Consider the following 15,982-nt stretch of genomic DNA (forward strand, 5'->3'; position numbering starts at 1 on the left):
AGATGATCTCCTGAGGTCCCTTCCAACCCCAATAATATATGATTCCCCCAAGGGATGGGGGAGCAGCAATGGATGTTGTGCTTAGGCTAGTGGTGTGATACTGCACCCCATATTCTTCAGTTATGTGATTATGACATAATTATGATGTTTTGTACAAGGTAAGTTATGTGAGGTGTCATTGGAAAAGTTATGATTTGCTGAATATGATTATCCTATTTGTAAGCATGTATCATTTTTGTATCTGAAGTAATGAATATTCACTATGTATCTGTATTTCAAATGTAGTTACACCTGGGTGACGCCCACTAGACAAGATGCTTTTAGTCTAGATAGTGGGTGGGGAAGAGCCTATTCAAGGCAATGGGCCATTAGCAGGGGCGGCTCTAGGAATTTGGCCGCCCCAAGCACGGCAGCACGCCGCGGGGGGCGCGCTGGTGGTCGCCGGTCCCGTGGCTCCGGGGGACCTCCTGCAGACGTGCCTGCGAAGGGTCCGCTGGTCCCGCGGCTCCGGTGGAGCATCCGCAGGCACGCCTACAGAAGGTCCACCGGAGCCACGGGACCAGCGGACCCTCCGCAGTCATGACTGCGGAAGGTCCGCCGGAGCCGCCTGATGCACTCCCGGCAAAATGCTGCCCCAAACGCGCGCTTGGCGCGCTGGGGTCTGGAGCCGGCCCTGGCCATTAGGGAGAAAAATAGACCTTTGGAGAAGCTTATCTCCCACCTGTGAGCCTTCCTGTGAACACTCCAAACAGCCTGTAAATAATGGCTGCTATGAGACTACAGGGACATGTAACCAGGCCACATGATGCTGGACTCCATCTTGGGATGTCAGTATTTTTCCACAAACTGGCCTGGAAACCAAGCTTTGGAACAAAGGGTTCCTGCCATATGCAAAAGCTATATAAGGCAGGGACTGACATCATCGGTTGTTCTTCACTTCCCACCCAAGACCACCCCTGGAAACACCCGAGGAGCAAAGACTGAACTGGGGGAAGTGCTGGATCCAGGCTAAATGGATTTCTAGCCTGTGAATGAAACACCTGGTGATTCCAAGCTGTAAAGCTAGTGCAGCTTGCCCCTTAAGAACCTGCAGCCTGCTTGTACCATCTCTTAGGGTGAGAATCTGCTAATTCATATCCAATCTATCTAGTATATTAAACTTAGTTTGCATTTCTATTTACTTGCTAGGTAATCTGCTTTGATCTGTTTGCTATCACTTATAATCTATCTTGTAGTTAATAAACTTGTTTTTGCTTTATCTAAACCAGTGAGTCGGAGTGAAGTGTGTGGGAATCATAACTCAAGGGTCAAAGGCTGTTGCATATTCCTCTCCACACTGAGGGAAGAGGTGAACTTTATGATCTTACACTGTACAGTTCCCTGTGCAGCACAAGACAGTATAATTTTGGGTTTATACTCGGGGGGGAGGGGGGGGCGGGCTGCCTATGGAGCTGGAAGTTGCCTTGGCTGTAGCCTTCCTATGCAGGGGCTCGTCAGAGAGCCTTCAGGTAACGGCAGCTGGGTGTGTCCCTACCTGTATGAATGCTGATGAAAAGGCAGGCTGGAGGGCTTTGCAGCTTGTCACAGCAGTACAGTGTGAGAGGGAGCCCAGGCTAGTGGGTCAGGGGGCTCAGTGTACCCTAGTTCCAGGTGGCATCTCGGGGAGAACCCATCCCAGATGGTTCCATGTGATCTGTCCTGTCCTGTGCTTTCCACAATGAACTGTAAAGAGCAACATACAGTGGTGAGCAGGTCCAAAGTGCATGTACATTGGCTGCTTCACAACTGCTGTGGGTGCCCTTGCATTAAACTCTAGTCTGCAGCGTCACCCTTTGGGATGTGGTTCATGCACCGGGGAGTCTGAAGGGTCAGCGCTGTGCCCGAGGGGCCAGGTGGTGTCTAGCGGGTCTAGACCCACATGAGGGGTGCCGGTTGGAAGGTCTGTGCCCTCAGTGTGCCTAGGGACCCAGAGACAGGCGCAGTGGCTGGGCTTTGTTCAGGCTCCAGGAACTTGAAACAGGTGGGGGATTCAGAGGATTGAGGGCCTCTCACAGCAGCCCTAGTGGGTGGCCAGGAAGGGGCACCCACTAGGATGTGTGACAAGCAGGCTCCAATGATCTTCTACTTCAGCCCATGGGATTTGTGTGGGGACGTTGCTGGGAGCCTGGTCAGCACTAACTCACCCTCCTCTGCCTCCCACAGAACCGCCCGCTGGGGCTCAGGGGCGCCCAGGGGCAGTGGTTGGCTGAGGAGTCATGTTTCTTGGGACCTGCAGAGAGCTGAGGGGTGCAGATGGACGTGTGCCTTTGTGTACTCCCCTAATAGCCACATGTCAGTATCAGCCTCCCCAACTGTTCCACAGCCAGGGGAGTTTCAAACCAGTGCCCCCCAAGGAGTGATCTGGTGGAAACTTCCTGAGGGGCCCCTCCCTGAGTTCCCCAAGCCCCCAGGGAAGAAGTTCACAATATGGATTAGCCAAAATTCATCATGCAAATTATCTGCATTAGAGTGGCACCGAGGGGGCCCAATCCAGATCAGAGCTGTATGGTACAAGGCATGGTACTGACACACAGCAAGGGCCAGTCTGCCCAGAAGAGCTTACAATCCAAAAAGGCAAAGGGTGGGAAGGGAAACTGAGGCACCGAGCAGCAAGGCACCTTGCCCAAGATTAGTGGCAGAGTCAGCATTAGAATCCAGGTCTTGAAGCCCAGTCCAGCCCCTACCTACTGGCTACAGCCCTACTAAATTCACAGCCCTGAAAAATGTGGCACGGACTGTGAATTCTAGTCTCCCCCTGTGAAATTTGGTCTTTTGTGTGCTTTTACCCTATACTATACAGATTTCACATGGGAGACCAGTGTTTCTCAAATTGGGATCCTTGACCCAAAAGAGAGTTGCTAGGGGTGTGTGTCACAAGGTTATTTTAGGGGGGGGGTGAGGTATTGCCACCCTTACTTCTGCACTGCCTTCAGAACTGAGTGGCTGGAGAGCAGCGGCTGTTGGCCAGGCGCTCAGCTCTGAAGGCGGCACCCTGCCAGCAGCAACGCAGAAGTAAGGGTAGCAATACCATATCATGCCACCCTTACTTCTGCACTGCTGCCTTGGGAGCTGGGCGGCCAGAGAGTGGCAAGGGTGTCAATACTATAGCATGCCATCCTTACTTCTGCGCTGCTGCTGGCGGTGGCTCTGCCTTGAGAGCTGGGATCCCAGCCAGCAGCCGCTGCTCTCCAGCTGCCCAGCTCTGAAGGCAGTGCCGCCGCCAGCAGCAGTGCAGAAGTAAAGGTAGCAGTACCGCAACGTCCCCTACAATACCCTTATGGCCCCCCACAACTCCTTTTTGGGTCAGGACCCCTACAATTACAACACCCTGAAATTTCAGATTTAAATAGCTGAAATCATGAAATTTACGATTCTTAAAATCCCATGGCTGTGAAATTGACCAAAATGGATGGTGATTTTGGTAGGGCCCTACCAATGGCTCATGCTGCCCCTCTGGCTCTGTGGGCTCGTCACTCTGTATTTCTTCCCAGCCTCTATGTGGCGAATGCAGGAATATGCCACTTACAAGAGTTCCTCTTGCTGCAGAAATCCTTCTGAGAGACTCCAGGCAGGCCCCTGGCCCAGCACAGAGGTTTGGGAGGGCTGAGAAGATGGTGCCTGAAGAGCTGCACTCTGCACAGCCAGGATCCTTGGCCATGGAACAATTGATCCCCCACTCCCGGTTCCACATTTTAAAACCAAAACAGCAGAGAAGCTGGCAGGAAGCGGGGGGTGGGGGGGTGGGCAGAGGGAGTGCTAGATACGGGGGCAAGGGGCTCTGCGCTTTATCATTTTGACACTGATTAGGAGTCAAACACAAGGGGGGTCTGACAGAGTGTTGTGACAGTGAATAATTCATAAGCTACTTGGGAAGTGACCTGGCAATTCATTAAATACTTATAACGCACAGCACTGAAAAACCAGAGAGAGCTTTCTGCAGCTGTGTATGAGGGGAAGGATGTGTTGCGTGGGACAGGGGCACCTCAGCTACCCCAGCCTTCTGCATCCCACACTTATTGCCTCTCGCTCATTCAGCAAGCTCACAGTGCATGAGCCCCGCAGTGTTGCTGCGACCCTGCCCCAGTAGTGCAGTCTCCATCCTGCCCCTCACAGCTGTCAGAATCCCACACGCCACCTATGAGGAGGGGGCTGTTTCCAGTCCTCTAAGTGCCACATGCCGAGGATGCTGTCTCCAAACTTTGAATGCCCAGAGGCCCCTCTACCCCTCATGACAATGGGGCCTAGCTGCCGATCTCAAAGCCCATCTTCCCTGTGGTCTGCAGTAGCAGCAGGCAGTCTCTTCCCAGTTCCCTCTGCCTCCTCCTGCGAGTTCTCTCACTGTACCACTAAGGCCCTGATCCTCAGTTCTCCTTCCACAGGGGCTCAGCACCTCTGTGAGGCATGGTCAGCCCTCAAAAGCCTGACCAATGGCAGACCATAATCGCTGGCAGGTGTGACGATGGCCTGGAAAACTTCCTGCCTGAAATCCTTGCCTCAGCCAGTAGCCTGGAAACGCTAAACTGTCAGGCTGCAGAGCTCAATCCAGCCCCCGCTTCCCTTGGGGTGGTGAGTCAGCTGCTCAGCTCTGCTTCCCACCCAGCTTCGCTCGTTGTACTCGTTCCTCTGCCTGCACGCCTGAAGTTGCTGCAGCAGCAGCAGGATTTTTTACCTATATGAAATATTAATTGCTGCCCAAAGCAGCCTTTACCACATGGATGATTCACCTTCCTCCTCCAGGGAGCTCTCTGCGCCGGGCAGGAAAACACCAAACATTCCAAACCGTAGGACTTGGGAGGCCGAATGGAGAGGCCCTTCACCAGCCCCAGGACTAGCTCAGCACTCGGGGTAGCGCATGTTTCAGCAAAGCCAATTCAAGCCAGCTTCCAAAAGCCACTAGGTCAGCACTCTGAGCGGGGGGTGGGGGGGATGGGGAGGGGGAGGGGTGTTGGGGTGTGGTTGCTGCAGCACACAGGGAACGTGGCCCCAGTCCTGTGTTTCCGTGGATGGTGCAGGGATGGGCAGACTGCCTGGCTCTGCACCAGAGGGAGTTACCAAACAGCATCCTGCAGAGAAGCCAGACGTGACAGTGACACTAATACTCTGATGTAAGAGCCCGAACAGAACCAGACAAACTGCCCCATCCAATCCCATTCCAAGGCCCCTGGGACAACCATCAATACTGAACCCAGCAAGCTAGTCCATGGCTAAAGCATCTCCTGGCAGTTGCTTGCCTTGCCTAAAGGAGTGTGGGAATTCAGTCCTGATGAAGCAACCAGCCCTAGCACCTCAAGTCCTCTGCTTAGCCACAGAGCAGATACAACATGGGCAGCTCCTGCTCCCTGCACATTGTCTGCCAGGTTCCTGCAGCTGGTCTCAGAGTGGCTGTGGAAAGCAACCAGAGGCACCCTTGTGCCAGGGATTTGTGTGGGTGCATATGTGGCCTGTTGCGCGGAGACTGCTGATGGGGTGCCACCGTGCCAGTTAACGCCAGCTAGAATGGTGTCTTTTGAGGCATTGGCACCTGGAACTGGACTGGAACAGCAAAGTAATTTTAATGGTCACCTCTGTGGTGTCTGGCTTCTTGGGTGCCCAAATCTAGCAACACAGCACCCCTAACAATCACACCCTAGGTGACTGGATTTGGGCAACCAGATATAGAAGGACCCAAATTCAAAGCCACTTTTGAATATTTCAGCTGCAGTGACTTGCCCAAGATCACCCTTCAAGTGGATGGTAGAGGCAGGCGTGGAGGTCCCAATTGTCTGTTGCTCCGTCTCTCAGGTCCAAGATGACTCAGGCCACTAGAGTCATTGTTGTTTCCCAGTAGGCTCTGTCTGAAAGGAAGTGGCTGAGATTCAAACCACGTCAGAAGTTGGTGCTGGGAATGCCAGCATAGGGACTGAGCAAAGCATTTGTCTTCTTCAACGTGAGCCTGTTGTCTCCCTGAGGTGGTGCGGCCAGCTAGCTCATCTTGGGAGAGCGCAGTGCCATGGTGTTGTATTTCCAGTGCCAGATGGCTAACCTGAAGTTTTCCTTTCTGTCCCTGCTGTTACTGAGGGGCCCTTCATGCTGTCATTGCTCCCACCATGATGAGCAGCTGAAGCTCCTAAACAGGAAGAGCAAAATGTGCCATGTGAAAGACAAGAGGGGCAGAACCATTCATAACAGCTTGAATAAACACTAGCCATGGCTAAAAAGCTGGACAAGAGCACCTGAGTTGCATGATTAACAAGAGGAAGTGTATCCCAGATACTGCCCTGCTCCCCAAAAGAGATCAACGGATGTTTAAGGAGGAGCAGACATTTCAGCATAATACGCAGCACCTGGCTTGGACCAAGGCTATTTCTATTCTATACCAAAGAGCCTGCTAGAACTGGAACTCTGAACATCAAAATACCAGGGATCAATGCACTAATGCACACAGCATCTGCAAAGCCTCCGCCTGTGCACAGCACCTTCCTGGCACTTAAAAGGCACATCAAAGATGTCAGACTAATGATGGAGCACAGATTGGTCAGGCGAGTGCACCCCTGGCTTTTTTGCAAAGCAGGAGCTGGAGGGACAGAGGAGAAGAGAGAGTTCCTGCTGCTGTGAAACAACAGCCAATGACTCAGCCAGTTTCGTTCAGCTCTCTGTCCCGGGAGAGAAAGTGGCTTAAAGGAGGGTTTTTCACAACAGAGAACTGTCTGCTTTCACTTTATGGTTGGTACCTCCAGGGGAGATGCAGACTAATGCACTTAGTTAAAATAGATCCCGGGAAGAGAAAGCAGTGGGATGACATGGTCTGTCCACTGAAGGTCTAGAGACACAGGGGTGCATGCTGCAGAGATGTTAATCTAGAACAAGTAGGTACTCTAACAACACTTGGCACTTTACAGAGTGATTTTCCTCTACAGATTTCAAAGCAGCCGACAAGCTGGGGGGAATGTACCATTCTCCCCATTTTACAAGTGGGGAAACGGAGGCACAGGGAAGCAAAATGACTTTTCCTAAATCACATAGTGTGACAGTGGCAAAGCCAGGAACAGAGTCCAGGGCTCCAGCCTCCTAGGCCAGTATCCAGCTCATTAGGTCACACTCCCTCCCTAGTAAGTAATCCCTCAACTGAGACCCACTGCCTCACATCACTCAGTTGAGGAATATTTAAAGTCTCTCCCTCTAATGAAGAGGGACTGTATTTCAACCAGACATTTAAATCCCACACATTCCAATTGCCATATGGTAGCTTGACAGCAGTTACCCCTCTCCCACTGCTACCACTTGCGGGAAGTGGGTGCAGCAAAGGATTAAACAAGAGTAAGCCTGCAGATATGTGGCACACTCCCTGTCTTTGTTCAGGGTGCAGTAAGGCTGAGGTTGAGCAGGGTCTAAGTTGCAGGGGAAATAGGGAGGCAGGAAGATCAGGCGGACTGGAAATGGCCTCTGGTGAGATCAGAAGTGGATTCCTCAATGCTAGAATTGACCTCTCTTCAAGGCACGTACACTTGCCATACGCTATAAGATGGCAGAACACTGGAGGGGGAAGGGAGAGCAGGCAGCAGACTCCTGCCCATTTATCAGTGCAAACCAGCCAGCCCCACATCCCAAACACTGATGTCATCATCAAACACACACAGTTTGCTGAGTAGCCTTGCACCAGCCAAAATGACCATGGTTGAGGGGGTCAAGTCCAGGCATCACGTAATGATGTTCACAAATCTGGCTCAATCCTGTGAATCCATGAATCTCGGGGGGGGCATGGGTGGCACCAGGTAGGACCAAGGGATGCCCCCCTTTCTCACGTTGATGGAAAGTTTAGGGGTAAGGTGCGCTGGGGTGGTTTTTGTCCATCTTGGTGACATCGCTGAAGCGCTTGCACCGCCACTTTTGAATATGAGTGATTGAAGGAAGGCCAGATCTCTGCGAGACTGTGACATTTTGCACAGTCAAACCACTTTACGCTGAGGATTTGTCACTGACAGTGCATATGGAATGCCTTCAGCTGCTCCAAGTCTTCCTGTAAGAGGGTTCAGATGTCTGACCCATATAGCAATACAGGTAGCACATCTCACTGCAAAGATGTTTTTGCGTCCACAAACAAGACACAGGCCTCATGCAGGAGGCAGCAAAACCTATTTGTTGAAGAATATCCAGTTTGTGGCAACTGCTTGAACTCCGCTTGCAGCCTAGGTAGATGAACTTATCAATTCTCTCCTTGGTACTCAACCCTACCTGCACTAGGGTTCTTGTGGCCCAGCTCCAAGGTTCTGGATCTTGGTCTTCTGCCATGAGACGTTCAACCATATAGTGCAGGTGGTGTCTTGGAGACCTTGGAAGGCAGGCTGAAATTCCCTGATTTCTCCACAAGCAGGAAAGCATCATTGGCATAGTCTTGGTTGGTAAACTCTTCTTGACCCACCTTGATTTTGACATGGGGAACAGCAAGTCCTAATATCCAATTGATAGCTCAATGGAATAGCACTGGGGCAAGAATACATTCCTGATGCACACCTGAGGGTATGCAGAAATGCACCAAAAGCCATGAACCAATGCACACTCTTGAACTGGTGCTGGTTTGAATTCAGTGCACTGGATTTAGCAGAACATTTGGAACACCAACTCCTTTCACTGCAAGCCAAAGCACTGACCTGTCAAATGAATCAAAAGCTGCTTTGATTCTGATGTATGCCTCATGAAGCAGGCACTTAAATTCTCGGTGGAGCTCAACTGCTGATGTGCTCCATGGAAATTCTAGTTCTTACGGCTGGGCCTAGTCTGGGAAGGGTTTTCACTCAGATCCTCAAAGTTTGATTTCAATGAGGGTTAGGTGCCTAAATACCTTTGAGGACCTGGGCCAATTTTGTTTAAATAAAATAATCTTTTCCCAAAGGGCAGATTTTATGTCAATGAAAATGAAACCCTGCTCTATGAAGAGATTCAAATAGAAGAGACCAGCTTTGGCAGATGGCCTCATCCAGCATTTCATGTACCAGGAGATGGTCAAAAATCTAGCCAGCCACCCGTCTTTCTCAAATACTTCTGCAAAAGGCAGTGTTTTGGTGCTGGTTCCATGGCTCATAGTTAATACTGCTTCTTTTCTTCTGCTATCTGAATAGCAGCAGCCAAAAATGTCCACCATCCACACATACTTCCTGAACGTCAACAGCTCATCACAATATGTACAAAAGAAAAATTAAACAGCAGATGTCCTGCTGAGTTCACCCAGCATTGCTGCTACTATTTTTTCCCCTCCCACTGTTGCCAATAACCTTCTCCAGGGACCTGTGGGATTGTAGATTAAAGACTGCATATAAAACTCTTGCTGAAACATGAGGGATGGGGAAGGTGGGAAAGGGATTGAAGTGAAATCAGAGTGCATGCAGGCGCATGTGTCAGAATTTCAGAGGAGAAAAGAAAGGTCATTTACCAAATTAATCTCCCGTTGTCTGATCCAAAGCCAAAATAGTGCTGGGATCCGAATGGAGGAGCTGGAGAATGGGAAGGGATTGTTTAAACCAGTGTAGAGTTCTCTTACAGGTCTTCTTCCCATGCGCTACAATGCAGCAATCCTGCCTTTATCTACAGTGGGGACTATGTTCACCCTTTTTACAAAACTATAATGGATCTGTATACAAAGTGTGCTTTGTGAGGTATCATTTGAAAACTTATAATGTGCTGAATATTATTGTCCTGGTAAAACATGTGTGGCAATATTAAGATTATATCATATAAAGTTACTGAGACATGCTCCAAGTTTAGAAAAGCAGGCGCAAACCAGTTCCTCAGAGAAAAAAGGCAAATTGATGCCTCAGCCAGGTGTCAAAAATCAAATAGACTATCAGCTGGTTAAGTGGCCATTCTTTGCCCGGAAAAAGGGTATGAGTGATAAATTTACATCTTGCAAAGACACAGCTGGAAGTTCCTGGCCCCAGACTTTGTGTCCTGAACCCCTGCTGGAGATGATTCTCAAAAAGGAAAAAGATAAAAATGAGGAACAGAGGCCCCAAATCACCTCTCTCCCCCTCATCTCTACTCATGGCATCAACAACCCCTGAAAGAAAAGGAAGCATCATTTAACTGGGGGAGGGGTCCTGGCTAAGAGGAATCCAGACAGATTGCTGTGAACATGTGGTGAGAGAAACCTTTTTGCTTTAAGTTCACTTAGCTTCTTAAGTTAGGTATTAATTTGTGTTTTACCTTTTATTTCTTAGTAACGAATTCTGACTTTTATGCCTCATTACTTGTAATCACTTAAAATCTGTCATTAATATATACTTGCTTTATTGCTTTATCTAAACCAGTGTGTATTTGTGTTTGGGAAACTTCATTTTGTATAACAAGATTTGTGCATATCATCTTCTATTAATAAAACAATGGACTTTCTATGAGCTTGTATTGTCCAGAGGGAAAGAGCTGAACAGTACAAGACGCACATTTCTGGGGACAAGTCTGGAACTGGGAATTTGCTGGTGTCACTCTGCAATATAATTCAGGTGTGGCTAGCTAAAAGCACTCCTATAACTCAGCTGGGAGTAATTTACATGCTGGAGGCTGTGTGTGAGCAGGCCAGGAGTGGTTGCTCTCACAGCAAAGCAGTGTAAAAGGCACCCCAGGTTGGAGAACTGAGGGGACACAGCTGTTCAACAGTACCCTGGGTAATGTCACAGGGACACCCAAACATTTTTACTTCAAGGGCCAACCCCAATTCCATGAATTGTGGGAACTCACACAATCACTTGTTTCCTAGGGGGTTGGTGCAAGAGAGAATAAAATGGCCAGATCCTAAGATAGCATAAATCAGTGTTGCTCCATTGACTCGGAGCTGCATCAGTTTATACCAGCTGGGGATGTGCCCCAAAGAGATTTAGTTATTTAAGAAGCTCACTACAGTGTGTTGGGAAAGAGACATCAACCTCAGAGTTCTATAAAAGCACAGGGAAATCCCAGCAGAGACTGTACCTGTGGAATGGGGAGAAGTGTCACATCAATGCAGTCAACTGGTTACATTTGACAGTCAGTGGGCCTGAAACAATGCTAGATAGAATTCCCATTCTGCAGCCACAAGACATTCAGGGCCTGATCCAGAGTGGTGCTGAGGCCTTGCAACTCCCATAGACTCAGCTCCAATCAGAATCACGTGCAAACCCTTCTGAAATCATCTAGGTAACCCTCAGATCATGGTTTCCAGGACACAGACCCCGTTGAGGAGGGTTGACGTGACAGTTAGAACAAAGCCAACATTATTTAAATGGGCCCCACCCAATAAAACCATTATGTGAGTGGAGCAGTCACGATCCTTCTCCCTTCACCCAAACAATCACTCAATCAGTGCCAGCTATCAATCTTCCCACACCCAGCACAGCATCATAGTCAGGACCAACGAGTAAATACTTTTTCTAAAAACATCTTTATTCTAATGTAATCAAAATAAGTTGTAAGTTCCGATTAAAATAGCTAATTTAAGAAATGATTGCCAGGAGTACAAAGATCCCTACCACTAGGTCATATAATGCAAACACAAAATATCAAGCTTTCAAAATCAAAGGATATTGGTACAATGCAGTTCTATTATACATCCTCTCTCAGCCTCAGCTGTACGTGAATCCACCATGGCAGTACAGTCAGTCAAGCTAAAATCCTCACCACCATGCCAGGCATTCTTGTTGTGACAAATTTTATTCCAGTAAGCACTAGTCAATTACATTTATTAGGCCAGGACTTGCTCATTGAACTATTATGCTAGTCTACTGCATTTTAAAACAGGGTCGTGATGGGAAGGAAGTCTCGGCTTTAAGTGGCATAACAGTGGCATTTTAAAACAAACAGCAGTCTCGTTTGTATGTGCACATTTTGTTCGTGCTTGGCAGCTAGGCAGCAGATGTCCATTAAACACAAAACTGACTGACACTTTTAAAATAGCTCCCTCTCTCTCACACACACACGGCAGCATTTCAGAATAAGCTCCAAGTGTTTGTGCAACCCTTTTTGGTATCTTCTTGTTAAGAAAGATTTTAAACACTGGAGATTTAAATACAACAGTCACTGGGAAATCTTCACACAGCTTCATAACATCATGTGTTTCTTTGAGTACATTACAAAACCACAGCAGCGATACATAGGTCCCCAAACACACAAACGCACACCCATCGACTGGGTTTGTTGCCTCACAGAATAGACATGGTCAGGACTCACATGGGTGGCGTTCTTTCTGAACTATGTCATAACTGCTGATAACTGTAGAGGTTCATCTTTTGTAGCCTCCAGCAGTTATAACCACGTACACACACACACATACACAAGCATTCTATGGATTCTTCATTCAGTTAGGACCTGGATGGATGGAGCTTTGGAGATCAGGTTCAAGACTGAACCAGGGCTGAGATTCAGGGAAGCTGACCTCTTTCACACTCCTCTTCTGAGATTTCAATGCAAAATGGTGGAAATATGCAATCAAATACCATGTTGGTGGATGCATTATAAGCATCTAGACACATCTGACAAATCAAAATGGCATGAGATCAGCTGTTTTTGTGAGGCTTCTGTCATCTTGGATCACATTGTTACCAGATCCAGAGAACAGGTCTCTTTCTTTGGGTCTGATGCAGAGATTTGGAAGGGGAAAAAAAGACACAATTCCTGATTGGAGGTTCTGGTTCAGGTCCATCTCTAATCCAATGTAACATACACGATGTTCCAAACACTAGGTCTAACCATAGAAAAGAATAAATCACTAAGTAATTTAAAGTGTTTTAAAGATAGTCAAGCAGGAAGGTGGAAACACAGTATGGCAATTATGCTGTGTAGGGTGGAAGAAAACAGCTCACTGTCTCTATGAGGACACAGCAGGAAGCTGCTTTAAGGTTGCTCATTAAACTAAAGGAAAACTTCTGACCTCTCAACAAATTTGAACAGCCTGGATCTACCTCTGCAGACAGAGGGGCTAGCTCCTCCTTTGGTCCCTAAGGCTCACTCTACCTTAGAGACATTGGCACTAGTACCTACATTGATGTAGCTATGCTGGTGCAAACCACAACCTAGATACATTGCAGCAACATTACTGAGACTTAATCTGGTAAATTACTGGTGTGAGCCCCATTCTGTTAGGTCGCCAGCCGTATGCACATCCTTGAGGTCAAGCATGGTTCTGCAGCCACCCTGCCTCAGTTTCCCTGACAGGGTTTCCAGCCCACTCTGGTGGTTTAAGGCTCAGTGCTCTGGCTTGAGTCACTATGAAAGTTCAGTCTCCTCCCCTTCTGGGGTAGCAGAGCCCAAGGTCACAGTCTCAAAACAAACATGAAATAAAGGCACCTGTATCCCAGGTGGACTTAGTTCTCAGCCCGTCTGAGGTTATTCATCCAACGTGCCCCCAGGCTCAGCTTACAGATCTCACCATTCCCCACAGGTGACATACCCTCTGCTGCCTGGTTTATCAGCAGGTCCCTGATAAACCCAAATAGTCCAGCATCAGGCCTGCCTTCCAGGGAGCCTCTAACCAGCACAGTCCTACTGAGTCCTGGCTCCAGCCAGGCTTCTCTTCCCCAATGAGAGCAGCTGGTCTTCTCTCTTTCCAGCCAGCCACAACTGAGTGAGCTCCCCCTTTCGATCCCCTTCCCACAGGCCTGACACGCACTACAGGTGTAGTGGGTGGGGCTGTTCGTTAACCCTTTCCAGCCTGAGTGCGGTCTGTATACCCCATTGCACCCCACTTTACATTGGTGCTGCGTGTCTATGTTAAGTAGCTACACCGTATAACTACACTGATTTACTTACACCACTGGAGATTTCTCTAACTCGCCATACAACAAGCTTCAAGACTCCTCCCTCCTTGGTCATACATCCCAGTAGGAATCATAGCCCTTGCACCAATTTACATGCTATGCAACCCCATTGGCTTTAAGGGGATAGGTGTGGTGTCATCAGGGTAGCCAATGGTTCCCTCTGTCTTTCTAATCCACATCAGAGCTGGCAGGCAGCTCCTCAGTCACACTCATCACGAAATATCCAATAACCTGGCTCCTCAGGTGTTTTCCCCTTGCTGAGATGTATCAATAAAATGGCAACGCTCTCAGGAAGACACCCACTCCAGTCCCAGTGAGTAGAGTGGTGTGAGTCTTGTAGGTTATTTCTAAAGGCTTTGAAAATTCACTTTAATACAGCGTACATTCCTGTCTAGTATAGAATTACAGTAGCTACCTTAAGGGCTGTCCTGTGAGCTGTATTCATATTGGTTTTAGCAAGAGATTTGTGTGCGGTGGGGCTGTAGAACAGGGGTTAACATATCAGCACTGATCTGTTTCCTGTTATCTAGAACCTGTATTGCTATCACTGGAGATGGCGTGGCATGCAGTGAAAGCATTCAATATATGGATCTCAGTTGTATACAGTGGCTGGGCCTGCATAACAAGGCTTGAGTCCAACTGCAGGACTGCATTAGGGGAAAACCCCAAAAACCACAAGCCAGGCCTTTTGTGCAGGAGAACTGACAGGGCTATTTCCTTTCAACAGCAGCATGCTCTTGGTGTTTAAGTCAGCCCCACAGTACAAGCAGCTCTTTCTCTCAGTCAAAGAAATATTAGTGCTGGGACACAGCCTGTGCTAGAGTAGAAGAGGATGCTGATCCCAGCACAGAAGAATGCTTATATACAGAGTGGCTGTAGTGGGGATAAGAAGCCCTGAGCTGGACAAATGTTGCTTTGTTGTAATGTGTCTCTGTTCATAACCAAAAAAGGTTTGACAAATGGCTTTCGCACACTAGCAACCGAAAGGAGGTACATGGTGAACACCAGGCAGAGAAAATAGGGGTTCCATAGGCTCAAGTCCCACCAAAGGCAGAGAGCACTAGGGGTGTCAGTGGCAACCTGAATCCCAGTGAGGAGAGCCCAGGCAGGTATCATGACCAGAAGTGGTTTTCATTTCCAAGTTGTCTCGCTCAAACCAGGCTAACCCGGTGTGTCTCAGAAGGGTCAGTGCGTTAGGTTGATCAGGAGGGTATTTGTCAGTTCTACTGATAATTAACAACTCTTAAATCAATGTCAGAGTCTTTATAGAACTAATTTAAAACTGGAGCATCTAGCAAATTTGGCACTTGCCAAGAAGGGTCGCAACCTCTAAAAGGGGGCGGGTATAATCTATTAACTACAGTAGACAAGTGATCCTTAGAAGGCCAAACTTTTTTCTGATCTCAGACAAGAATCAGACTTAACCAGCTAGATCCAAGATTTGGAAGAAGGCTTAGAAAAGTGGGAGGTGCTGAAGAGGCAAAGCCCTAGTGACAGAGCTACTGACAGATGCAGTATAAAGTGTGGTTCCAGTGTGAAAAGTGACTATGTTTTGAATTAAGGTGCCATTTTTTCAATCTTCTTCCTGTGCATATTCAGTTTCATCTGTGCAGTGTTGGCAGCCCTGCAGGACCAGCTGAGCTTTTGGAGAGCACGCTGGATTCTTTTTGCATTTGTGCATCAAAGAATTGCAAGCAGAAAAGTTCCAGTGGTTGGGCCATCCTCTTGTCTTCAGAGTCTGCCCTCCCACCAGTGAAGACATTAAGGCTGTCCAGGTGGGTAAAAGGGTAGGAAAAGACTTTCCCTGTGGGCAGGTTATCCCGTAACTGCCTACTGCAGGGTTCCTTGCACCTCCCTTGAAGCAGCTATTACTGGCCATTGTCAGAGACAGGATACCAGATTAGGTGGAGGTGTAAGGAACCTTGCAGTAAGCAATTATGGAATTACCTGATTCAGTTTGTCTTCAACTCCAAGTAGGGACCTATAGATTGCCAGTGGCGTGATACAGGTAATAGGTAATAAAAAGGTAAGAATTGGAGATATACCAATCTCCTAGAACTGGAAGGGACCTTGAAAGGTCATTGAGTCCAGCCCCCTGCCTTCACTAGCAGGACCAATTTTTGCCCTGGATCCCTAAGTGGCCTCTTCAAGGATTGAACTCATAACCCTGGGTTTTGCAGGCCAAT

At 48.3% G+C, this 15,982-nt stretch overlaps 1 protein-coding gene across 2 annotated transcripts in view; it reads right to left on the minus strand.

Annotated features, from left to right (window-relative positions):
- The window catches only part of PIGQ (phosphatidylinositol glycan anchor biosynthesis class Q), an 82,785-nt gene that overhangs the window by 8,815 nt on the left and 57,988 nt on the right, over nucleotides 1–15,982 (minus strand). Inside the window, exon 12 of one of the 2 annotated variants that reach the window (XM_039492247.1) lies at nucleotides 6,109–6,145. The exons of the other annotated variant lie outside the window; for it this stretch is intronic. The gene's annotated coding sequence lies outside the window, so the exon portion shown is untranslated. Of the gene's footprint in view, nucleotides 1–6,108; nucleotides 6,146–15,982 lie in introns of those variants that run through there. 2 annotated transcript variants of the gene reach the window in all.

The sequence above is a fragment of the Mauremys reevesii genome, linkage group 10 (genome assembly GCF_016161935.1).
Source record: "Mauremys reevesii isolate NIE-2019 linkage group 10, ASM1616193v1, whole genome shotgun sequence".
Lineage (NCBI taxonomy): Eukaryota > Metazoa > Chordata > Testudines > Geoemydidae > Mauremys > Mauremys reevesii.